This window comes from Equus asinus, chromosome 1 (assembly GCF_041296235.1).
Source record: "Equus asinus isolate D_3611 breed Donkey chromosome 1, EquAss-T2T_v2, whole genome shotgun sequence".
Lineage (NCBI taxonomy): Eukaryota > Metazoa > Chordata > Mammalia > Perissodactyla > Equidae > Equus > Equus asinus.
The window spans coordinates 203,053,205-203,079,372 of record NC_091790.1 but is presented as its reverse complement, the minus strand read 5'-3'; the positions used below and the strand labels follow the sequence as shown (position 1 = coordinate 203,079,372).

General features: G+C 41.0%; 1 protein-coding gene across 12 annotated transcripts in view; it reads left to right on the top strand.

The window, feature by feature from the left end:
* Nucleotides 1-26,168, top strand: part of PRKAG2 (protein kinase AMP-activated non-catalytic subunit gamma 2) — a 279,884-nt gene that overhangs the window by 185,113 nt on the left and 68,603 nt on the right. The window lies entirely within an intron of this gene.

The following is a 26,168-nucleotide window of genomic DNA, read 5'->3' as shown; positions in this document are numbered from 1 at the left end:
GTAACAGAGACTGGGTGGCCTGCAAAGCCTAAAATATTTACTATCTGGCCTTTTTGAGAAAAAAATGTCCCAGCCCCTGACTGATCTGTGCCAGAGCTTCCCTTTACTGCCATCCAGTTAACTCTTAGGACATCCCATGCCAAGCGACAGAGTGAGACTCGTCCCCAGAAAGGCAGGAGACAGGTGGTAGAGCTTTCTCCCACTGAAGACACGGAGAAGGTTCCACGGGAGAGCGCAAGTGGCGTTAGTCATCACTCCTGCCCCCAAGGAGGTCCAGGAATCAGACTGGCTGTAAAGTTGGCAAACCGGTAGATAGTCTTGTAGAGTTGGGCCTGGAGGACGAGTGTTCTCCTCACCTTCAGGGCGTTACAAAATTATACAGTCTGCTTTTGGACTGGATCGAGGAAATTTGGAGCAATATGACTTTAAGATGGAAAGGCCCTGACTCTTCCCCTTAATCTCCTTTAGTAAAGAAAGATGCAGATTTGCTGTAAGCGGCACAGGTGAGCATCATAAACTTTTCATTGCCTACCCTGACAGTGGTTTAGAGAGTGAGTTGGTCGGACATACATTTTAATAGAAGGATTACTCCAGTGATGGGCTAGAAGCCGGACTTCATGGGACAGACTAAGTGAGCAGACCAGTGAAGAAAGTACTATGACAGTCCAGGGAGAGATGGCGGAGGGCTGAATTAAGGCCACAGAAGTGGAGACTTAGAGGAAGGAATTAATTATAAAAGTACGTAAGAGACAAAATAGGCCGGGCTTGGTGATGCCCAGATACGCGGCATGTGGAAGGAGGACTCCAGGGTGACTCTCCACTTTCTAGCATGACAGGATGGATGGCACTGGCACTGTCATTAAATTAGAAAGGGAAAAGTAGATCTGAAAGAAGTAGATAGGAAAGATAAGTTCCATTTTGGGCACACTTTCTTCGATTCTTTGGGGCCATCATAGAGAGCCATCAGGGGCCTGGATGTATAAGTCTAGGGTAGAGAAACAGAAGTTAGAAAAATTATTCTCTTTGTCCACTTTATTTACCATATGTTAAGTCAAAGAAATCAAGACTCTGAACACCTTTACCTGTATAACTGCTGGTGCGGTGAAGACAACATAGTTTCGTCCTAATAAGGGACATTTCCTTACCAATCCAGTTGTATGAAAGTGCATTTTGGGATCTGAACAGTAAATGGTGGAAAAATTACTGTACCTGCTCATGCATTCTAGACGGGCTTGTCTTGATTTGCATTTAGATGGGAATTCCTCCAGCTCAGAACCAGGATTGTCCCCTAACTCATAACACTTAGAAAAGCATTAACTTTAGCTAGCGAAGTACCATTGGTACAACAGTGACACAAACCATAACACCAGTATTAACAGTGTTCCCTTAATGACTCAGTGGAAATTAGCAGTTGGAACGGTGGAAAAGTTTAGAACAAGCCTCCTTCGGCATCTCTTTGAGAATGGAGCGCATAACCTGTTAATGAGTGACCGCCCAAACTCTCCAGCAGTGCTTGAGCAGACCTGTGTCAGGGAGTTGTGTATTGTAACACATTTTTCCACTATTTTTGAGGCTCGGCTCAGAACCCTGAATCATCTTTGTTTTGAGTCCTAAGGATGACATCAGCTCATTTGAGCATGATTAAAGAAGAGGTATATTTTATTCGGAAAAAGGGAAATTGAGGCCGGTGGTTCAATAAAAAGCTCTCAGAGGAAATTGTAATATGATTTCTACATCTCTGCCAGTGATTTCCTATCCACACACTGTATCCAAAACAAATTAAAAGCCCATTGCTTGTAATGTGTTTATTCACAAATTGGTAAGGCTATTCAATTATCTTGGTTTAGTCTGGTTAAGCCATTCCATTTACTTTGCATGTAATTTTAAAAATTAGATACATCTGGAGAAGTATTTGATTATCTCTTTTAAAAATAGCTTTCCTCGGGGGCCAGCCCTGTGGCATAGTGATTAAGTTTGGTGTGCTGCACTTCAGCAGCCCAGGTTCATGGGTTTGGATGCCAGGCATGGACCTACACCACTCGTCAGCCATGCTGTGGCAGTGACCCACATATAAAGTGGAGGACAATTGGCACAGATGTTAGCTCAGGGCTAATTTCCTCAAGAAAAAAAAAAGAGGGGAAGATTGGCAACAAATGTCAGCTCAGGGCTAAATCTTCCTCAGGGAAAAAAAAAGGTTTCCTCCAAGATGGAAAAGTTATGGAGATTGATGCACAACAATGTAAATGTACTTAACTCTACTGAACTGTGCACTTAAAAATGATTAAGAAGGTAAATTTTATGTTATGTGTATTTTACCACAATTAGAATTTTTTTTAAAATAACATTCCTCTGGGGGCCAGCCCCGTGGCCGGGTGGTTAAGTTCACACACTCCACTTCTGCAGCCCAGGGTTTCAACAGTTTGGATCCTGGGTGCAGACACAGCACTGCTCATCAGGCCGTGCTGAGGCGGCGTCCCACACAGCACAACCAGAGGGACCTGCAACTAGAATATATAACTATGTGCTGGGGGGCTTTGGGGAGGAGAAGGGAAAAGAAGAAGATTGGCAACAGATGTTAGCTCAGGTGCCAATCTTTAAAAAAAAAAAAAATTCCTCTGATTATAAAAAGAAAAGCATAAAGAAGAAAATAAAAGCTTCCTGCAATTCTGCCACTTCAAGACGGTTCAATTGTGCTGGGATGTTTTTGCTGGGCCTTTGTTGTTCCTTTACACACAGAGATGGAAATGGACATATAGCAAGTCCAGACTATGGAATAGACTGTTTAGCAACTTAGCTTTTCACTTAATATTGTAACCAGGTCCTTGTCTTCAATTTATGTCGTTTTGTTGTCAGGAGAATGTCATTTTTAAACAAGTCTCGTTTTCATAAAATTTGGTGTTCATACAGTAATAACTATTACTTTATACTATTCAAGTTATGTAGCACACCGCCAGGACCAACGCAGTAAACAACAAATATTATATAAAGCCTGGAGAGCACTATAACATACCGACCATCAGATAGAGATCAGATTGATATTTGCGTGAAAAATAGGGCACTTTCAATAGATTTACTCAGTAGCGATCGGATTCTTTTAAGAAACTGAGTATATAATACTGCAGTACCTGGAGGCCATAAGGGTTTTGAACTGTTGCCTGCCTGAGACTCAGCTGTCAGTTTGAGGGGTCAGATGAGCAGGAGAAGGGAAGGAACGAGATCTCCCTTCCTAAGATCTGTCCTCATTCCTGGACTTGAATCTGGCCTCCCACTTTTATTCTGTGTGGCAATGAAAGCTTGGTTGGGGGAATCCCCAAATACCAACTTATGTTTGCCACCCATATCCAATGGTACTAGAACTGGGATGTAATGTCAACATGGTTTATTCTTTTCCAGAATTTAAGAATGAACTGCAGACATAATTTTCCGTTAGCTGCGTTTGATGTGTTAGAACATAGCTAGTAGAGAATATGTACTTAACTCATTCAGGAGTTTTCCTAGGATGCCCCCCAAGAGGCTGTTTATAGCACTACATGCTGAAGTAATCAAAGAAATTATCTTCAGAATAGAGGCTTGGTCTCAGCGGCTCAGGAATCTGTGATCCTTCCTGCTCTCAGGACACGGTTCCGTAGATGGGGCTGTGTTTTCACTCTGCCTGCCCACTTATTCAATCTTACAAATGGATAATTAAAGAACAAGTCTATTTCCCACTAGGCATAAACTGTGGACTGCATTTAACTCATGCATTAGGTCTGCATGCGTCTACTCAGTGACCATGCAAGGACCCCTAATGTAAAGGTATCTGTGTGATGTGAGAGGGAAAGCCTGAGAGTCAACATAAATACTTGTCCATTGCCCTGTTTATACTGTGGGAAAAGCAAATATAAAAGGCTTTTAGAAGCAATAGCTCCAGGAACTTAGCGTGTAGTCAGCATTTAGCTTGTTGGCCTGACTTAAATGGAAGGGGGTGTGCACACCACAGACCCCCCCAACAAAGCAAAGTCATTTTTTTTTTCTGAGAAATAGAGGGAGGAGGCAGAAACAGCAGTAGAGCAGGGAATATATTGCCTGGATAAAACAAACACACATAATAAAATGTCTATTCAAAACAAAATTATAGGTAAAGAGATTGCTTTTCAAATAAACCACCAAGACCAAATGTGAGAAGGTCAAGTTGTATTTACAAGTATATTTTGTTGAATAGTTGCATGCAGAGAATAAGGTCAAATTTTATTTCCATTCAAACAGCACTGTAACAGATTAGTTTGGACCAGGGTTGATTGCTTAGTCACCAAATCTTCTCACTACTTAGTCAAGCAGGACCTTCATGCATAAGACGGCACCAGAAATTCTGTAACTGTCAATTATATCTCGTTCTCTTCTCCTCCAGTCTTATTGAATTAAATTCTGAATTGACCCAGAAGATCATCAGCAGTCACTAATTTGGAGATTCTATGCCTTGTTTCCATCTTGTTCCTTTAATACAAATGGGCAGCAGTCAAAATACTATAAACCAGAGCCAGCCCCATTGGCCCAGTGGTTGAAGGTTAGTGCTCTCGCCGCTGCAGCAGCCCAGGTTCACTTCCTGGTTGTGGAACCACATCACCCATCTGTCACTTGCCGTGCTGTGGCAGCGGCTCACGTAGAAAAACTAGGAAGACTTACAACTAAGATATACAACCAGGCACCTGGGCTTTGGGGAGAAAAAAGAAAAATATATATATAAACCAGCTCCTTATTTTCATCTACACCAGAAATAACTTTGGTGGAATGATTATAACACGCACTGTTCTAGATGCTTAGTGGTACTAGCTATAGGTTAATTAAAATCATCTTATAACATGTTCCTCATTAATGTGTTTGGGATAATCCTGTTTTATGGGGTTTCTACATGTATTCTCAGCCTGATACTGAATCAGATCAGGCACATTTGGTGGCAAATAATTTATGAAAATGTCATTTCCAGTCTTAAAGTGATCTTCAATGGATTTGGAGAATGCATAGAACAACGATAGGCACTGGTGATCTGTGGAACAAAGTTGTCCACCATTCTTTGCATAACGTAGTTTATTCTTCTTTCTTTACAAGCATTCAACACGTTTGATTTCTTATGGCAAGGTAGGTTCTTTGACTTCCCACCCTCACAAAACAAAACAGTTAGTCTCTCCTGCCTGGTTTGTAGATTATGAAATTAGGGACTCTGTTAAAACCCACTTGTTGATGCCTTTTATGGGCCAGGCATACACTATTTCAATTAATTCTCATGCCAGCCCTGCACAGGAGGCAGATATTATTATCTCCATTTTGCAGGTTAAGAATCAAGGTTTATGTACAAAGAGGGTTCAACATCCACAGATCAATCAACATGATACACCACATTAACGCAATGAGGGATAAGAATCATATGATTATCTCAATAGATGCAGAAAAAGCATTTGACAAAATTCAACATCCGTTTATGATAAAAGCTCTCAATGAAATGGGTATAGAGGGAAGGTATGTCAGCATAATAAAGGCCATATATAACAAACCCACAGCTAACATCATCCTCAATGGTGAAAAGCTGAAAGCTTTTCCTCTAAGAATGGGAACAAGACAAGGATTCCTCACTCTTGTCATTTTTATTCAACATAGTATTGAAAGTCCTAGCCACAGCAATTAGGCAAGAAAAAGAAATGAAAGGCATCCAAATTAGGAAGGAAGAAGTAAAACTGTCACTATTTGCAGATGACCTGATGCTATATATAGAAAATCCTAAAGACTCCTTCAAAAAACTGTTATAACTAATAAATGAAGTCAGTAAAGTTGCAGGATACAACATCAATATACAGAAATCTGTTGTGTTTCTGTACACTAATAACTATCAGAAATTAAGAAAACAATGCCATTTACAATTGCATCAAAAAGAATAAAATACCTAGGAATACATTTAAGCAAGGAGATGAAAGACCTATATACTGAAAACTATGTGATATTTATGAAAGAAGTTGAAGACACAGGTAAATGGAAAGAGGAAGAATTAATATTGTTAAATGTCCATACTACCAAAACCAATGTACAGAGTCAGTGCAATTCTATCAAAATTCCAATGGCATTTTTCACAGAACTAGAACAAATAATTCTAAAATTTGTGTGGAACCACAAAAGACCCCAACATTCAAATCAATCTTGAGAAAGAACAAAGCTGGAGGTATCACACTCCCTGATTTCAAACTATGCTACAAAACTATAGTAATCAAAACAGTATGGTATTGTCATAAAACAGACACACGGATCAATAGAACAGAATAGAGAGCCCAGATAGAAACCCACATATATATGGCTGATTAATTTATGACAAAGGATCCAAGAATATACAATGGGGAAAGGACAGTCTCTTCAATTAGTGTTGGGAAAACTGGACAGCCACATGCAAAAAAATGAAACTAGATCACTGTCTTATAACACACACTAAAATTAACTCAAAATGGATTAAAGACTTGAATGTAAGACCTGAAACCATAAAACTCCTAGAAGAAAACATAGGCAATACGCTCTTAACCTTGGTCTTGGCATTGAATTTTTGGATCTCACTCCAAAAGCAAAAGTGGCAAAAGCAAAAATAAACAAGCGGGACTACATGAAACTAAAAAGCTTCCGCACAGTGAAGGAAACCATCAACAAAAGAAAAAGGAGACCAACTGAATGGGAGAAAATATTTGCAAATCATGTATCCAAAAAGAGGTTGATATCTGAAATATGTAAAGAACTCAAAAAAATTTTAAAGTCGGCAGAGGATCTAAATAGACATTTTTCCACGGAAGAAAATACAGACGGGCAACAGGCACATGAAAAGATCTTCATCATCACTAATCATCAGGGAAGCAGAAATCAAAACCACAATGAGAGATCACCTCACACCAGTTAGAATGCTGTTCTCAAAAAGACAAGAAATAACAAGCGTTGGTGAGGATGTGGAGAACAAGGAACTCTTTGTGCACTGTTGGTGGGAATGTAAATTGGTGCAGCCACCATGGAAAACAGTATGGAGGTTCCTCAAAAAATTGAAAATAGAACTGCCATTTGATCCAGCTATTTCACTTCGGGTATTAATCTGAAGAATACAGAAACGCGAATTTGAAAAGATGTATGTCCCTATATGTTCTTTGCAGCATTATTTACAATAGCCAGGATACGGAAACACCTTAGTATCTATCGGTGGCTGCATGGATAAAGAAGATATGGGGGCCGGCCCCGTGCCTGAGTGGTTAAGTTCATGCACTTCGCTTTGGCGGCCCAGGGTTTCACCAGTTCGGATCCTGGGCACAGACATGGCACCACTCATCAGGCCCCCCTGAGCTGGCATCCCACATAGCACAACCAGAAGGACCTACAACTAGAATATACAACTGTGCACTGGGGGGCTTTGGGGAGACGAAGAAAAAGAAGAAAAAAGAAGATTGGCAATGGATATTAGCTCAGATGCCAATCTTTAAAAAACAAAAGGGGGCCAGCCCTGTGGTCAAGTGGTTAAGTGCATGTGCTCCACTTCGGTGGCCTGGGGTTTCAGCGGTTCAGATCCTAGGCAGGGACATGGCACCACTCGTGAGGCCATGCTGAGGCAGTGTCCCACATAGCACAACCAGAGGCACTCACAACTAAAATATACAACTATGTACCGCAGGGCTTTGGGGAGAGGGGAAAAAAAAAAAGATTGGCAACAGTTGTTAGTTCAGGTGCCAATCTTTAAAAAAAAAACAGATGTGAGAGAGAGGTATATACGTATATGATGGAATACCACTCAGGCATAAAAAATAAGGAAATCTTGCCTTTGCAACAACATGGATGGACCTTGAGAGTCTTCTGCTAAGTGAAATATGTTAGATAGAAAAAGTCAAATGTGTGATTTCACTTATATGTGGAATCTGAAAAACAAAACAAACGAACAAACAAAACTCGTAGATACAGAGTACAGATCGGTGGTTACCAGAGGGGAAGGGATTGCAAGGGGTGGGCAGCACGGGTGAGGGCAGGCAATTGCATGGTGAGGGATGGTAACTAGACTTCTTGTGGCGATCACTTGGTAGAGTCTACAAACATCGAATTATAGTGTTGTATACCTGAAACTTATATAATGTTATATACCAATTTTACCTCAATAAAAAAATTTTAGAAAAAAACATCAGGTTTAGAAAAATTAAGTAATCTGCTTGAGATTTTATGACTAGTAAATGGTAGAGACATGATTTGAATGGAGACCTACCTTTGAAACGCATGTTCTTTTCACTTTACCAGATGGCACCCCTGAATTAAGAACAGCTACCATTTATTGGCACCCAGCCTGAGCAGAGAGCTCTGCCAGGCTCACAGCACACACGGGCATGAGGCTCAGAGACCAATGTACTGAACACACAGCCAGCACGTGGCAGAGCCAGGAGTCAGAACCAGGACTGTGGAGGGCAGAAGGCTGTGAGCTTGGAGGCCAAAATCCACCCTATTCTCAGCGACACTATTTCTTTCTTCATTTTGTCTGTGCTCTGGGCACATGTTTTGACTTTGAGAATAGTCTTTGAAATCTTAATTAAAGGAAGGAATTAAATTAAAGGATGAACACCCTTTTGAGATTTTTACCGCTGCTTGGCTTTTGAATTCTATGATGTTACTTGAATCAGAGTACTGATCCTGTCCAATGGAGTTATCTCCCATTCCAAAATCAGGAAACAACAAAAGAGAAGACAGATGTTGACTTTATTCAGACATGCTCTCCAAGACATTAGCATCCCTTTACTCAGATCCTAATAAAAGGATCCAGTCCTTCAGAGATGTACGCTTAGCTAAATATATTGTGGGGTTAAGATACTTGCGTATGAAGAATAAACTGTGGTTCTTCTCATTGTCAAGAAGCATATTTTGTATTGTCATCCTTTTTAAACTTTTACTTTTTTCCAATTTTTCTTGACTCATCAGGCAAGCACATTTATATTTCTCTGTGGCCATGATAAACAATGATGTACTTGTAATTTTTTAAACTTAACCACAAAAATGAAGCATAATACAGCAGTACTAAGATTTTAGGTTTAGACTGAGTTTTCAGTCATCATAGTTAATTCACTGATAAAAATCCCAGGGTTCAAAAAAGTACGTCATCATTGGCCGTGTTGCTGTTAATCACATTTATAAAGTTAGTTTTATCTGTTTGACTATTACCATATCACAGAGAACTAACTGGATGGATTTTCGCCAAATTTGGATAGTATGTTTGAGATGGTCTGACTTGAGGTATAGGCTCTGCGGGGGTGTGATGATAATTTCTTGAGCCCTTGCTAGATGCTGGTATGAGTGCTTTATGAGTAATTAACTCACATGTTCCTTACAGCCCTCTGAGATGGGCAGTATGTTGATCCCCATTTCAGAGATGAGCAAAGTGAGGCACGGACAGCGTCATGGATGTGTGACCTATGCAGTTGCACTGGCCCTGTCCTTGGAAGGGCCCGCTCTTGGTTTAATGCTCTGTTGTTGTCATCATTTTGAAATTCTTAATTTTTGAACAAGGGGCCCCTCGTTTTCATTTTCTCCGGGCCTGGCAAATTGTGTGGCGGGTGCTGGAGTTTAAGACCTTGCTCATTGAGCCCAGGTGGTCTGCTCCAGAATCCACGCACCTCGCCCCTGCCGCCCACCCCTGAGTCAGTTCGAGGGCAAGGGCGAGAGAGGCTGCCTTGCTGTAGCTCTGTTGCGTTTCTTCCCCACAGAGCAGCTCTGCACACACAGTTCCAGGAGGCACGCCTTAGCATGCAGCGTGAGGAGTGATCACTAACGACAGCTAATCACCCTGGGGAGGAGTCGGCTAGTGTCTAATGGGTTATTTTAAAGAGGAAACTGGAGAGAGCAGTGCCCGGCAAGGACTCACGGGCCTGATAACTCCCAGGTGGCAGTGCCAGAATGGGGCCCTCTCACTTCTCTTCTCTGGGGTCCTTTACAAGTATAAGACCATTGCTGTTCTTTTCTGAAGAATGCCCAAGGAAACCACACATAAGTGGAAAAATAAAAAATATAATTACCCATTCACGTATTTCCTGAGTGACACCTGTAATTTGGGCAACTCTTCTCAGGTTAAATTTGGAAATAATTTCCTTCTCAAGAGTGAATTCAAACAACAGCAGTAACGTGTCCTGAGTTTCTCTGAGCCTTCTCCTCCCACCTTATCTGCCGCAGTTCGCTGTCTCTGTCACTCTCTGATATCCCCCCGAGGGCAGGAAGGGTTTGGGAGAAAAAACGATGAGGCACAGCTGCCTGCCCCTCACACTGCAGACACCTGAAGGGAATTCCGTTTCGTCCAACTCTAGATAATTGTTCTGCTTCTAAAACCTAAAATGCTGAGTTTCCTCCATCTCAGCAATGTCTGTGCCGCCCCTGTTCCCCTGCCGCCGAGCCTGTGTCACCTCATTTGTGAGGCGCCTTCACCAGCCACCGTAACACTGTGACAAGGAGCTGATACAGGTGAGGGGAGGGAGAGAGGAGAGGTCCTGAGTTGTTGGAGATAATGAAACTTTTTTAAAAAATCTTGTAATTGATTGTTTAAAAAAAACCCACAAACTTGAAACACGATTTAGGACCACCACAGGAGAACAATCCTAATCAAAATTGAATTTTCAAGTTGCATTCTTTTTAGGAAAGTTATAAAACAGAACAGAATACTAAGACTAAGCCATAGGTTTTGAAACCAAGGCAGTAAAAAGGCGTTGACAGTGGCCTTAGGTAAATAAGCAGGTAACTTCAAGCCACTTTTGAAGGGTTTTTACAGCCACACTGTGCAGCCTCTGTGATTCTGTCAAGTTCCCTTTGTTGGCTTTCTTTTCCTTCCATAAAGACTTCATTGCTGTATTTAAAGGCTTCTTTTGATGGCCGCTTCTGTTTTCAGTTATTACTCTTGAAAATCTCACTTTCAGCTGAGATGGGGCATAGGAGCTGTGGCTTGAAGGCCCCGGGGCCCTCTGAAGTTCAGAGATCCCTGCCCCTCCCGTCGGCAAGGAGATAAGTTTGCTTTCTGAATGCTTGCCCAGGGGGATGGGTTCTGAAAACAGAGAGAGTAAAAGCCTGTGTTCAGACAGTGGGCTCCCCAGCTCCTGTAGCCCTGCCGGGTTCTCAAAATGTTGGCAGCTGGGCTGTCCCCATTACCTGCCACCCAGGCAGGAGAACGGAGAGTTTCTCTTTAGAGAAAAGACCTGCAGACCCTGAAACTTTGGGCTTGCCGTTTTGATTTCACTACAGTGAAGCCTACCCGTCAATAATTCCCATCCACGCATATAGACCCGCCAGCCTGGCTATGGAGGGCACCTCTATTAAGTATGCACCTGGACAGCCAGGCATTGGAGGAAACCCTCTGTGATGAAATACAGAACAAAAGCCAACAGAAAAAAGAGACTCCTAGGAAGCAAGAAAGGGAGCAAAAGGTGATGCAGCCAGGAAATAAGAGGAGGAGCCTATAAAAAAGGAGCATTCCAAGATCAAGAGTTCCAGGAATGTAAAAATATGCGAACAGATACACATGTGTATTCACACGTTCATGCACCGGAAGATAAAGTTGAACACCTCTTCCAGAAAGTGGACAAAAGTCAAAGATGAAAATTGATTTTAAAAAGAAAGAAAATGAGAGCATTGGTCTAGGAGGTTCAACCTCTACATACTGGGAGTCCAGAGAGGAAGAACGAGGAAGACAGGAAGAGAATCAGAGGCAGACAAGGTCATCGCCCATCAGTGAAGGGCATGAGTTCCAGGCTGATGCCCAGCACAAAATGAACCAAAAGAAAAAGAAAGGAAGAGAAGAAAGACACACACCAAGACACAGCATCATGAAATTCCCAAACAGCACGGATAAAGACACGGTCCTAAAAGCTTCCAGAGCGGAGGTAGAAACAAAGTTTACTTTGTTAAAAAAAGGATTGTGAATCAAAATGGCGTCAGACTTCAGAACAGCAAAAGTTAGAAGGCAATGGGGCAATGCTTTGAAAATGGAGGGGAAATGATTTCAAAATTGGTAATTTGGCAGGGCTTAAAATTGAAAGCCATTCTCAGATGTGCAAGTTCTCAAAAAAATTGCCTCCCCACGTACCTTTCCTCAGGAAGTTACTGAAGCATCTGGTCCCTCATGATAAGGGTGGGCACTAAGACCCAGGTGTCAGGAGGGCTGCAGAGGGACGTGCCCAGGCTGATGGGGAAGGGAAGCAGCTGTGGGACCACCTTGCAGAGGGTCCAGATTTCGACTGGAACCTGGAGAGCCTGGGACAATGTCTCCAAGGAAAGAACAAAGCCCGCAGGTCACCTGATGTGTCTGATGATACTGAGGGGGAATTTCTAGCTTTGGCAGAGTTTGGGGATGATTTTGTGAAGGCCACTTAGAAAATTAAACTCTCCAAAAACATCAAAATGCGTAAAAAGCAAAAGTAATTGTAGTACATTATACAGTCTGGCTCAGGTGTGAATAATATTTGCATAGTCATAATAATGTTAAACCTTGAATATTGACATAAGAAAGGTCATAACTATATGTGGATAATGGGAGCAAGAGTGATGGGGAAGGTGCCACTGAGGGTGGTCATCTTGATCTTCTGCAAAGGAAGAAAGCAGAAATGACTAAAACTGATAACACAGAAGCTTGTTGTTTAGCGATATGAGTTAGAGAGGGAAAACGCTAAATGATAAGTGATTGCATCTGGGGGCCAGGCCACAGTTTTGATGTAAGTCTTGTCCTTGCTTATCACCATTTAACATCATGTAGACATATTTCTTTGAAGATAAAGTTAAATAGGGGCAAAGTCATTCCCTTGAGTTGTCATATCTGTTGTCTGCTAACGGACATCGTGTGACTATTTCAAAATGATTGGTTTGTCCAAAAATAGATCAAGAAGAACCCAGTGCTTATAAAACATAGAAATTCTTCTCATTTTGAAAACATCATGGTTTAAAATATCTAATAATAATTATTTTTTAGACAGGTAAACTTATATCATATATGAGGGCATTTATCAACTTAAATAGGGTTCAATCTCTTTTTAGGAATAGAAATTTGACAGATTTCCATCATTATAAATATATATTTATATCTATGATAAGTTATATAAATACATACTATGTAGTATATTATGTATTACATATGTAATATATTTTATTGTATATGTTATATATATAATATACATTTATACAAATATATGAAAAGATCACACTGATTTGGCTCATCCCACAGTAGGAAGTATACTAAAAGAAGCGTGTAAGATTAAAAAAGAATTTCCAAATTGCTGTCAGTTCATCTGTTGGGTCTTCCTGATTGTGATTAGGATCCTGAGGTTATGTAGTGTTGTCATATTGGAGGGTGGGAGTGACTAAGTTCTGCATGCTCTGTTAACTCTCGAGAACTCACTTTGTAAGGACCATTTTTATCCTGTTTTCAAACTGAAGGTCATTCAACCTATATTAGTCAACACTGAAATAGCTTAAAATGCCTTGCGCTTTAAAATATATGTGTTGAAAAGCATTTAGGCAAAGAGCTAGTATCTTTTTTTTTTCGAAAAAGCAAATTTTAGTAATTTTTCTAACACTGAAAAAACAGTGAGTGATGGGCCAGGCTAGTGGCGCAGTGGTTAAGTTCGCGTGCTCCACTTCAGTGGCCCAGGGTTCGCAGGTTCGGATCTGGGCACAAACCTAGCACCCTCACCAAGTCATGCTGTGTCGGCATCCCACATAAAATAGAGTAAGATTGACGCAGATGTTAGCTCAGTGACCGTCTTCATCAAACAAAAAGAGGAAGATTGGCAACAGATGTTAGCTCAGGGCCAACCTTCCTCACACACACACACAAAAAAAACAGTGACTGACATGACAGGACTTCTTGGTTTACAAAAGGTAATATAAATTTGAATTGTAGGGGTACTTGTCTCTACTATGATGATGATTTTCTCTTTTAATAATCAAAGGGAGTTTCTCAATAAAAATGGAAAGAAATGCCTACCTAACATATCTAAGGGCATTTAATCCAGAGAAAAAGGATTTTAAAAAGAATTTTTTCTACCTGAAGAAAATCCAGCCTTTCACAGACATGTAGTTGGAAATGGGAGGAGTATTTTAATAGCCTCTTCAGAAAATTGTGGATGTCTTCTTGACAAGTAGTAGTTTCTTAAAGATTAGTTGCAATGTGGAATCTGAAACCATTATAGTGAACTTCCGTAGTCTGTTTAATAGTCTATCCTGTTACATTAAACTTCATCCATCTTGTACTTTGAGTGGACCTTTAACCCATGCATGATTTCGTCATATCATGCATTGGTAGCTTGGAAAATGTTGGGTCACTGACTTATGCAGATTTTCTAAGTGCTGACACCTTTCATTCCACAATATCCAAAAAGCACAATCACATTTATTAATAATGCCGCCAATGTCCCCCAGAGAAGTCTAAGTATTGGGAAGCTGTCAAGCTCATTGTGGCAGATGGAGCTTTTCCAAAATTGTAATTTTTGCTTGAAACCTCAAATTTTATCATTGGCAACCGTATTTGGTCAGTGGTTTTCCTTGAAGTGACAAGCTCACTTTGTTCATTTTGGAAACAAATGTCTGTAAAATACCCAAGTCTGAATAACCACAGTTTTCCAATGTCCCATTAGAAAAGCAGCTCCACCACGTGAGTGGCCTTCTTCAAGAATGCATGAAGCAGAAGGGTTTTATGTGAACTTACTGTTTCATCACTCAGAATATTAAGAAGACAGGTACTCAAGGGCTGAGACTTAATAAAATCAATAAATTTTACTGCACTGTCAAGGGCACTCTTAAGTGAAACTGGCTTTTTTCCCCCAGAATGGAAGGTTAGTCTTATTTGTCACTGCCTTGACTTGAGCAAAGGTGCTGGAGTTTTCCGGTGTGTTGACTTTGATGGGGCACATACAGCCAGTGGTGGGAAAAAAGCAAATAACGCCTTCATGTTATCGTGGACTGTTTCAACCTTGTGGACCCCCTGAAGGCCCGTCAGGAGTCCTCTGACCACACTTTGAGAACTGCTGGACAGCCCGTAGGCGTGCACTGCTGTTGTAAAGCATCACTGTATGTAATCCACCGATCTTCAGGAACACAAGAGACAGGGACCACTGAGTTTCATAGGATGTGTGACGATAACCTCATCCCCTCGTCTGGTCCCAATCTTAACACACACACCGTTCCCTGGGGGGAAAGGTTTCTTAACCACCCACTTCTCAGCAGGAAAATAACAAACCGAGGCTATTTTTCTTCTACATTTTTGATATTTGAAAAAAAAAAGTAGGAATACTAAGTAATCATTATTCTTTGCCACTCCTGTGTGTGTGTGTGTGTGTGTGTGTGCACGCTTGCAATTCTTCCCAGATGTGTAGACCTATATATCTGAATATACCTTTAAAAAGCACCAACCAAAATGTCAAGGAAGTTTGGTATAGACTAATTTTTCACTATATTACTTGCGACTTAAAAATGAGTGAGTTGAGGGGCTGGCCCCGTGGCCGAGTGGTTAAGTTCGCACACTCTGCTGCAGGCGGCCCAGTGTTTCGTTGGTTCGAATCCTGGGCGCGGACATGGCACTGCTCATCAAACCACGCTGAGGCAGCGTCCCACATGCCACAACTAGAAGGACCCACAATGAAGAATATACAACTATGTACCGGGGGGCTTTGGGGAGAAAAAGGAAAAAAAAAAAAAATGAGTGAATTGAAATCTTTCTTCCCTCAGGTTAACTCAGTCCTTGCAGACACTGGCTACTTTCTCTCTGGTGAAGGGAAACTTGATCATGCTTAGTGACAAGCAACACTTCTGTAACTAATGTCCCGTTTGGACGACCAAATCTTTCAACCAAGAGTCATCAGAAGTTATACGCTCTTTCTTTACTATCTAGTCTATAAGTATGATACAAAAAAAATATTGACCCTCTACTCACATACATGTATATATAAGTAAGACAGCTTTCTTGAAACAAGAATTACCCTCAACAATCTGCAGTGCAAATTGATATTTCTATGATATTTTATTTTAAACTAAACTACTCTTGACCCATTAAACTGCTTTCATGACCCATGAGTGGGTCGCCGTTTACAGTTTTCAGAACACTGGTGTGGACTTGCGTTTCTGGCAGCCCGGTTTCTCACATTCCAGTCATAGTAGACATGCAGTGCTGGTTCCTGGGCCACCCCTTGTTAAATGCGCTGTCTCCTCTCTCATCCTGTTGGCCTGTCTGTTGCTGCAATGAGAGGCCCCGGCTCCTCGCCAGAAGTCTCTTCCCTTTGCCCAGGTGACGCCAGCCCTCGGCTTCTGGCTCTTGGCGCCAACTCCTTTTGTCTCCTAGACCAGTTTTCCCAAAGTGTAGAGTGAGTACCACTATGGGATGCGAGATGATTTTAGGTGGCATAAGGATGAACATTTTAATAGCTACATATTTGTGTATCAGGAAAAAATATATCTAGAACATCCAAATCTATGATTTCATGGAATTGTTGCCTAAAGACTAGTTTCTTTTAAAAGTTAACTTCAATAATTATACAAGTCCTAAGGGGATATGACAAAAATCATAAAAATGGCGCCTGGCTGAAGTTTGGGAAGCGTTGCTGATGAGTCAAGGACCTCTGTCATTCTTCCCCAACACGGTGCACACCGCCCACTCCTCCCTTCCTGCAGATGCTCACACACTCACAGCCACTCTAGGTACATACCAAAAGGTACATCTGACGTTTAACAGATTTATCACAGCATTTCTCCTTTCTTCTCACCTCGCATAGGCTCATCCTGTCAATTTTCCCTGATATTCTAGTCTCTTTTCTATTTATTTCCTAATCCACTGAAATACCAAGTCCAAACTATTTTCATCCCTGCGATACTTCTCAGACATGCTCACATAATTTTTACACTCATTGTAAAGACATTTTAACTATCCTCGCTGATTCCAGGCTCTCCCATAACCATCCCTTTCCACTCTACACGGATGTTAAAATCTTTTCACATTGCCAAAAACAGCTGGAGGAAATTTACATTCCCTTCTTCTATCCTACCCTCTGAAATCGAATTCCATTGCTGTAGCTCCCCGTGGTCTCTATCAGTCTTTCTGTAACTTCTCTCCAAGAACATTCAGCTCTCAGATGAAGGCCATTTGCCTGCAAGTGTCTTTACCTTCAGAGCGTTTCCTCTGCCAGGCCGTCATCTGAAATGCCCTTCTTTCCTTGGCTTCCTTGAAGATCGGCCTCAATACATCTGTTAAAGGAAGGCTTCCTCTCAAAGTATTTGTGTACACTAAGCAGTTGCTACAGTTTTCTTTTTATTTAAACTACTTTGTAATTTTTTACAGTGTTACATATGCAGAAATATAGTTCCCACAATTAGAATATAACCGTTGCCTAATTAGAATATCACCTTCTGAGGGCAGGGCCTGTATCTGACATAATACCCAAATATCGCTTAGGATGTTTTTGGCTTCAAAGTAACAGAAAACTCCAAATCAAACTGGCTTGAAGGGTAAAGACACTTATTGTCTAGTATTGCAGGTCCAGAGGTGGGTCAGGCCCCAGGCAAGGTGAGATACAGGCCTGCTCAATGATGTCACCAAGGACCCAAGGTCTTTCTCTCTCTCTCAGCACTGGCTTCGTCTGAAAGCTGGTCCTCAGTAACAATCAGGGCTACATGATGTCTGTGGCAAGAATAAAGGATGGGGCAGGGACATGCACGTGGGCGCTGGCTCTCCCCAACCGTAAGTCCTTCCCTTTAGTCCAGGATAGCTTGAGAAAGACTGTCACCATCCTAATGGTGTAAGGAAAGGGCATATACTGTGACAAAATTAGGGGGTTATTCTAGGTAAGAAGGTGGCGGAAGAGTAATGGATGCCAAGTAGTCAGCCTACAGTATCCACTACAACTTAGTACAATGTGCCACACACTGAGGGGTACACATTGCTAATAAGGGGTCTGCAACTGAGTCTAAAGTGGGGAATATATGTGTGCGTGTGTGTGTAAATATATATGCGTATATCTATATATACACACACACATATATTCATGCATGTTATTACTTCTGTAATACATAATATTACATATATATTTTTATATATTACATATATAATATCATCTAGACTATCAGAAATACCATCTTTTCTGAATCAAGGGATAAAGTATTTAGATAAGAATCAGAGCATACATACAATACACTAAACACATAAGTATAGGTAAAATTATACAGTATATCAGGGAACTAGAAAGTAAAGAACTAAAGGTAAGAGGCACTAGATGACGTGATTACTTATGTAGAAAATCCTAAGCAATCAACAAAACAGCCACTAGAACTTACAAGTCAATTTATCAAGGTCACAGGATACAAAGCTAATGTACAAAAATCAATTGTATCTTTATATGCTAGCAGAAAACAATTGGAAAATGAAATTTTAAAAGCAATTTCATTTACAAGAGCATCAAAAAACATAAGATGCTTAGGAATAAACTTAACAAAAAGATATGTAAGACCTCTACACTGAAAACTACAAAAGATTGCTGAGAGAAATCGAAGATGCAAATAAACAGAAAGATATCACACAGTCATGAATTAGAAGACTCAATACTGTTCAGATGTGACTTCTTCCCAAACTGATCTGCAGATCAAATGCAATCCCAACCAAAATGCCAGTAGGCTTTTTTTTTATTATTGTAAAGTGTAAATGGAGATACAAAGGACTTAGAAGAGGCAAAGCAATTTTTAAAAGGAAGGACAAAGTTGGACAATGTTTGCTACCTGATTTCAAGACTTACTAAACAGCTGCGATCATCAAGACAGGATGGTCATGCTGAAAGTATGTGTTGTTAATGCTGTCCAGTCAATTCTGACTCTAATGCCCCTGTGTACAGGAGAGCAGAACCCTGCCCGGTCTCTTCGTGCCGTCCTCTCCCCTTCCAGCACTATATCAGACATGCTCCACTGCTATTCATAGGGTTTTCATGGCCATTTTTTTTGGAAGTGGGTGGCCAGGTCCTTCTTCCTAGTCTGTCTTAGTCTGGAAGCGCCACTGAAACATGTCCGCCATGGGAGATCCTGCTCGCATTTGAAATCCCAGTGGCATAGCTTTCAGCATCACAGCAACATGCAGCCACCACAGTCTGACAACCAACAGATGGGTGGTGTGGTTCCCTGACTGGGAAACAAACCTGGGCCACGGCAGTGAGAACGCCAAATCTTAACCATTAGACCACTAGGGCTAGTGGATGGAAGTATAGATATAGATCAATAAACAGAATGGAAAGTCCAGAGATGGAGCCCACATATATGGTCAATTGATTTTAGATGAAGGTGCCAAGGCAGTTCAATGGGGAAAGACAAAATCTTTTTTTCTTTTCTTTTCTTTTTTTTTTTTTTGCTGAGGAAGATTCTCCCTGAGCTAACATGTGTGCCAGTTTTCCTCTACTTTGCATTTGGATCACTGCCACAGCATGGCTGACGAGTGATGTAGGTCCGCACCCAGGATCTGAACCCGTGAACCCAGACCACAGAAGCAGAGTGTGCCGAAGTTAACCACTAAACCGTAGAGCCAGCCCCTAAAAATAAAGTCTTTTTAACAAGTGATGTGGAACAACTGGAGTCAGTATGGAAAAAATAAACCTAAATCCTTACCATATATCATAATGAAAAATTAAACCAAAATGGATCATGGACCTAAATGTAAAAGTCAAAATATAAAACATATAGAAGGAAACATTGGAGAAAATCTTCAGTCTTGGGGGAGGCAAAGATTTCTTAAATAGGACACAAAATGCATGAAACCATGAAAGGATAAATCGGATCTTATCAAAATTTTGCTCTTTGAAACACATGGTTAGGAATATGAAAAGGCAAACCACAGAATGGGATAAAATGTTTACGTGTGTATGACCAAGGGTCAGAGCTAAAGGCTTGACTGGGGAATGACTGTTTCCAGGCTCACGTGGTCCAGCAGCGGGGAGAGTCTGCTAGTAAGACAGAGCGACAATCTTATGTAGCTTAATCCTGGAAGTGATGTCCCAACACCTCTGCTGTATTCTGCTGGTTAGAAGCACGTCCCTCGGTCCAGCTCACACTCAGGGAGAGGGAATTACACAAAAACATGGGGATCATCAGGGCCCATCTCAGAGTCTGCCTGCTACATTCATACACCTCAGTAAGAACAAAAGAAATCCAATCAAATGAGCAAAAGATTTGTACGGTCACTCTGTAAGAGAAGATATACGAATGGCCAATAAACACATAAAAAGATATCGTTAGTCCTCAGGAAATGTGAATTAAAACCACAATGAGAAAGCATCACACATCCACTAGAATAACTGAAAAAAAAAGACCATGCCAAGATTTAATGAGGGTGTCAAGTGACTGGAGCTCTCATACGTTGCTGGTTGAAATGTAGAATGGTACAGCCAGTATGCAAAACTGGCTGTTTGTCATGTTCAACATACACCTACCATATGACCCAGTCATTCTGTTCTTTCATATTTATCCAAGAGAAGTGGAAACGTGTTCACACAAAGAAGTGATTGTGTATGTTTATAGCAGCTTTATTCACAATGGTCAAAAATGGAAACATCCCAAATGTCCCTCAACAGGTGAATGGTTAGACAAAATGTGGCATACCCATACAATGGAATACTACTCAGCAATAAAAATGAAGTGAACGAATCTCAAAATCATTATGCTAAGTGAAATAATCCAGGTGCAAAAGACTGTATACCGTGTGCTTCCATGTATGTAAAATTCTGGAAAACATCTGTAGTAACAAAAAGTAGATCACTGGTTGCCTGAGACCGCAGATGGAAAGAGGAATGAAACACCAAGGGGCAGGAGGAAACTTTTTGGAGTCATAAAAATGCTTTCTATCTTGATTGTAGTGGCAGTTTCATGTTGACTCATCAAATCGTACACTTAAAATGGACACAGTTTGTTGTAGGTAAATTATATCACAATAAAAAAGAGACAATAAAAATCTTTCTTAAAAGATTTACATTTTGACGTATGCAAGCCTTACGTCTGCATTGAATTGCCTGTGTCCCCAGTTCACCCGAATCCATCCTGATGAGCTACGTAGCACGGCAGAGAGTGAATAAAGACCACAGAAGTCCCCGGAGCCAAGCGCAGAAGACGCAAGGGAGGCATTAACAGGTCCCTTTATTTCAGCTTGACTGTTACACTTCCTCTTGATCACTTTATGTAGATCAGAGCAGAACAAAAGTGGAAGTCATCTGTCTCAATCATTTCTGTAACTTTTCGCCAATTCATGGCCAGAGTTTCCAGAAATGACGAGATAAAAAGGGCTGAAAAGCTATTAACAGTGGTCTGTCTGGAAAGGGTCAGTGAGTAGGCCAATTGTAGGGGAGGGGAGTAGAGAACAGTGAAAAAAGACTTCCTTGTCACTTTACGTCATTTTTTGTGTTGCTTTATAATAGAAATACAGCACATTTCAAAGTTTGTGGCTTGAAGCATTAAGAATTGAAAGGTTAGGGCTGGCCCCGTGGCCGAGTGGTTAAGTTCGCGCGCTCCGCAGCAGGCGGCCCAGTGTTTCATTAGTTCGAATCCTGGGCGCGGACATGGCACTGCTCATCAGACCACGCTGAGGCAGCGTCCCACATGCCACAACTAGAAGCACCCACAACGAAGAATACACAACTATGTACCGGGGGGCTTTGGGGAGAAAAAGGAAAAAATAAAATCTTTAAAAAAAAAAGAATTGAAAGGTTAATTGAACTTGTTGAACAATACATATTTTTTTGTTTGCAGAGTATTATGGTACTATGAGTTGTCAACAAAATAGAAATGTGTTTAGCTCCCAGTAAGTCACGCTAAACACAAACCTAGTAATAAAATATTTTGATTAGCAAAAAATGAAAGCAAATATGGATGTACTTGTGAAAGGCTAGTGAAATACATATTTCAGACCCTGACAGATGAGCTCCAGAGAACCGGAATTTGAGGAGTAACAAACTAACCTATGTCTGTGTAGGGTTCCTACTTCACATGTTTGTGCATTTCTAGTCCTACCAGGTTTTATTGATTCACTACCATGGTGCCTGGCTCATAGCAGATATTAAATATTTGCTGAGTGACTGTCTTCAAAATCTTAACATTGTCTACTTTTTTGGGGAACTTATAATTTAACAGAAAGAATCCAGATAAAAAGGACTTTTTTCATTTAGTCCATTTTCTTCATCTCTTATTTAATAACACTGCCTTTGAAACAGATTTTCAGCTGACTTGTTGAACTGTAGAAATTGTTTGCCACTCTGAAAAGATACTGTGAAATAAACGTTCTTTAAAGGAAATCATAAATAAATGTTAGGAAAGGAACTAAATTTATTTTCAGCACCCAAACTTGTTATTTGAAAAAGTATCAAAACGGACAAAACCTTTTCCCCAAATATACTGATGAAAATCCATCAGAAGAATTAATAGGTAAGGTGTTAAATATCTTATATTTCTTAGTTTTTATCAAATTTCTACACCATGTTAAAAAATCAATTGTTTTCACTTAACAGAAACAAAAATTGTAGGGTGGCAGCAGGAGCTGGCAAAGCCCTCTGCCAATATCCAAACCAAGATGTGAAGTCTGTCAACAGCTTCTAGTCCTTGGAGAGAGTCTATTCAAATAAAAATGTTTGCTGCTGTTACTTCTTAGCACACTTTCTTTTCTCTTCAAAATGTCAGTTCCAACGCCCAAGGGAAAGTGGGTATAATCGTTTCTAAATAGGAATGAGGTCCAGGAGAGGCCTGAGTAAATGGAGTGAAATCATCTCTGAACCCATCTCTGCTATTAAAATCAATGTTTACCAACCACATTCTTAATTGATTTGCTAATAACGAGCAATTCATTTCACTGAAATATTTTTAGACTGCCTACTATGTGTCAGGCACAGGCAGTACAAAGATGATCAAACAGAGTCATTCTTCCCCTTCAAAGTGTTTGTGGGACTTAGAGGAGACAGAAAAGTAAATCACAACCCTGCGTTAAGTGCCTCATAGAAGTCTGCGGGTGAAGAGAAGCAATTACCCAGGGAAGTTGCGAGAAGAGGTCAGGAATCAGGAAAGGCTTTCTGGTGAAGACTGAGCCTTCTTCTTAAGACTCCTTCTTAAAGGAATGAGTGGGAACTAGCCAAGTGGCAGAGGAAGCAGGAGGAGAGGCCAGAATGTTCAAACCCTTAGCCCAGTGAGCAGAGTATATTCCGGGAACAATGCATCAAGGCTCGGGGAGGGACGCAGAGGGAACTGGCAAGCGAGGGTGAAGCAGTAAGATGATCAAGCACCTGCTGTGCGCTGAGGAGTCTGCACGACATTCCTAAAGCTTCCCAAGAGTCACCGAACGGTTCTAAACGGGGAGTAACAAGAACAAGTCTGTGTTTTTAAAAGGTCACTCTGGCTCCAGGGTAGAGAATGGACTAGAAAAGGGCACAACAGGAGGAACTGGAGCGGGTCCAACAACCAAGCGTGAGATGGGGCAGCCTGACTAAGGAGTTGTAGCAGAGATGGAGACAAGTGAGGCCGCCTCAAAGGACACTAAGACAAAGCCAGAGGACTCAGGCACTGCTCTAGGTGGATGAGTTTGAATTGTCTGTAGAAAATTCAAATAGGGATGAGCAGGAGACGGTCTGGAGCTTAGGAGAGCCATGAGCTTGCGATGAGGCTTGGAAGTCAGCACAGGGGTAGGGTGAAGGCTGATTAGAGAGTGCAGAGAAAGAAGGAGACGGTGCCCGCAGCTCCTGTCCCGGCCCTGGCACGGGTGGGAGGTCCCCATCCTGCCTCTTCTTCCGCACAGAGGCCTTTGCAGAGCAAAGCCAGAGCTCAGAGAAGACAGCAGGGAGAAACATCAAAGCTTTGGGTTTCAATATGCTAAATTATTCAGGAGCTACTTATCCAGTATTTAAGGTTGATTTATTTCTTGCAGTAGCTATTTAAGATTACCAAAAAAAAAAAAAAAAGCAAAGGGAACTCATATCCGACCTCAGTGCATAAAGGAGAGTTTTTTTGGCAGTTGTTTTCTGATTAAGTTTTCAGTCTTAAGTTTTCCCTTCTGATAGGGAATTCAAATTACATTCAAAATCCTGTATTTTGCTGCACCTGGGCCTAATTATGTAAGACAAACCTTAATAATTTAGCATTTTTCACCAACCAAAAAAGTCACACTTGTAACGGCTCCATATTTTTTAGGCAGTCTCTCAATAAAGTTCAACTCAGAGCTTTCCGCTCCCTCCTGCCCCATTGAAGTCCAGTAGCCCAGAGTGGCTGCACAAGCCGACGGTAGACAGGTAGAGCTATTGTGGATCTGCATGAGGCCCAGCGAGGACAACCCAGTGCCTTTCTATCGAGCTTTGTCAGTTTTGTCCTCCAGAGGGATGAGCTAGCATCATAAATGCAAGCCCTTCTCTGTGCACAAAGAGCATTGCCCGAGCCCTTCCCCCTGCTCCCCTCCTCTCCGGGCTTCCCCGCCCGCCTGAAATAGCTAAAATTAAGTCTGGCATAGAAGTCTGTTGAGACTTTAAGAAAACATCACCATGAAAGGGCAACCAACGACCACCAACTTTAAGTTATTTCTAATAACTAATCCATCACTCATCTGACCCTGTCAACATTTATGTGCATGCCTAAAAAGCTTTGCAGGCCTTCAAATTCCTGAAATCAGCCTAGGGTGTGACAGAGAACAATTTCATCCACCTTTTTCTAGTGTCCTGTGACTGTGCTCCTTTCTAAGAAAGAAAACGAGATGTCTCACTAAGTGAAAACAACCTATGGAATAAATTCAGCCTCACTCTCATATTATATAGAAACATTTCTATTTTCATCTACTCCAGCACACCCTTTATCAAGGGAAGTAAAACCTAAGAGACTCACATTAGTTTGTTTCCATTTCTATTTTCTCTGCCAACTTCTACAGTAGTGGGTACAGACTTTTTAGTCTGAGGACTACTTTTGCAGAGTTCACAGCCTCCAGAAATACATACTTCCACTTGCTGCTCATTTTTGCCTCCCAAAAAAACATTACAGGTGAAATTGACAGTGATCCTAGTAAACATCCATTAGAGATTTCTTCTTAAAATTATGCGAAAATTACTGCAATAAAGTGTAGACTTTTCAAAAATTAGGATGATTGACACTTCCACTATGTACCACCATACTTTTTTTAAAATTAAATTTTTCATTTCAAGATCATTGTAGATTCACATACAGTTGTAAAAGAGATAATACAGAGAGATCCTGCATGCCGTTTATCTAGTTTTCCCCGTGGTAACATCTTGCAAACTATAGTACAGGAGAAATTGGGATCCTCATGTGGTGCTGGTGAAAAGGTGCAGCCACTGTGGTAAACAGTTTCGCATTTTCTCAAAATGTTAAATATAGAGTTACCATATGACTCAGAAATTCCATTCCTGGGTCTATACCCAAGAGAAATGAAAAAATATGTCCACACAAACACTTGTACATGAATGTTTATAGCAGCAATATTCACAGTAGCCAAAAGGTGGAAACCATCTAACTATCCATTAACTGATGAATAGAAATACAAAATGTGGTGTATCCGTACAATGGAATATTAGTCAGCAATGAAAAGAAATGAAGTGCTGATACATGTTACATGGATGAACCTTGAAAACATTATGCTGAGTGAAAGAAGCCAAAGACAAAAGACCACATATTATATGATTCCATTTATATGAAATGTCCAGAATAGGCAGATCTATGGTGACAGAAAGTAGATTAGTGGTTGCCTCGGGCTAGAAGTGAGGATTAAGGGAGTAATAGGCAGTGACTGCTAACAAGTACAAGGTTTCTCTTTGGGATGATGAAAATGTTGTAAACACAGATGGTTGCACAACTTTGTAAATATACTGAAAATCATATTTTATGGTATGTGACTTATATCTCAATAAAATTTTTTTTTTATTTAACCCAAATTGTCATTTCCTCCACAAAATTAAATCAGCTTGACTTGACTCATGGGGGAAAAATATAGAGTGACATCACAAAAGCAGGATATTAACATTGACACAGCCAAGATACAGAACATTTCCATCACCACAAGGATTCCTTATGTTGCCCTTTTATAGCCACAGGTACCTCTGTTCCCCCACCCCCACCCCTGGCATCCACGAATCTGTTCTCCATTTCTCTAATTCTGTCATTTCAAAAATGTTATGTAAATAGAA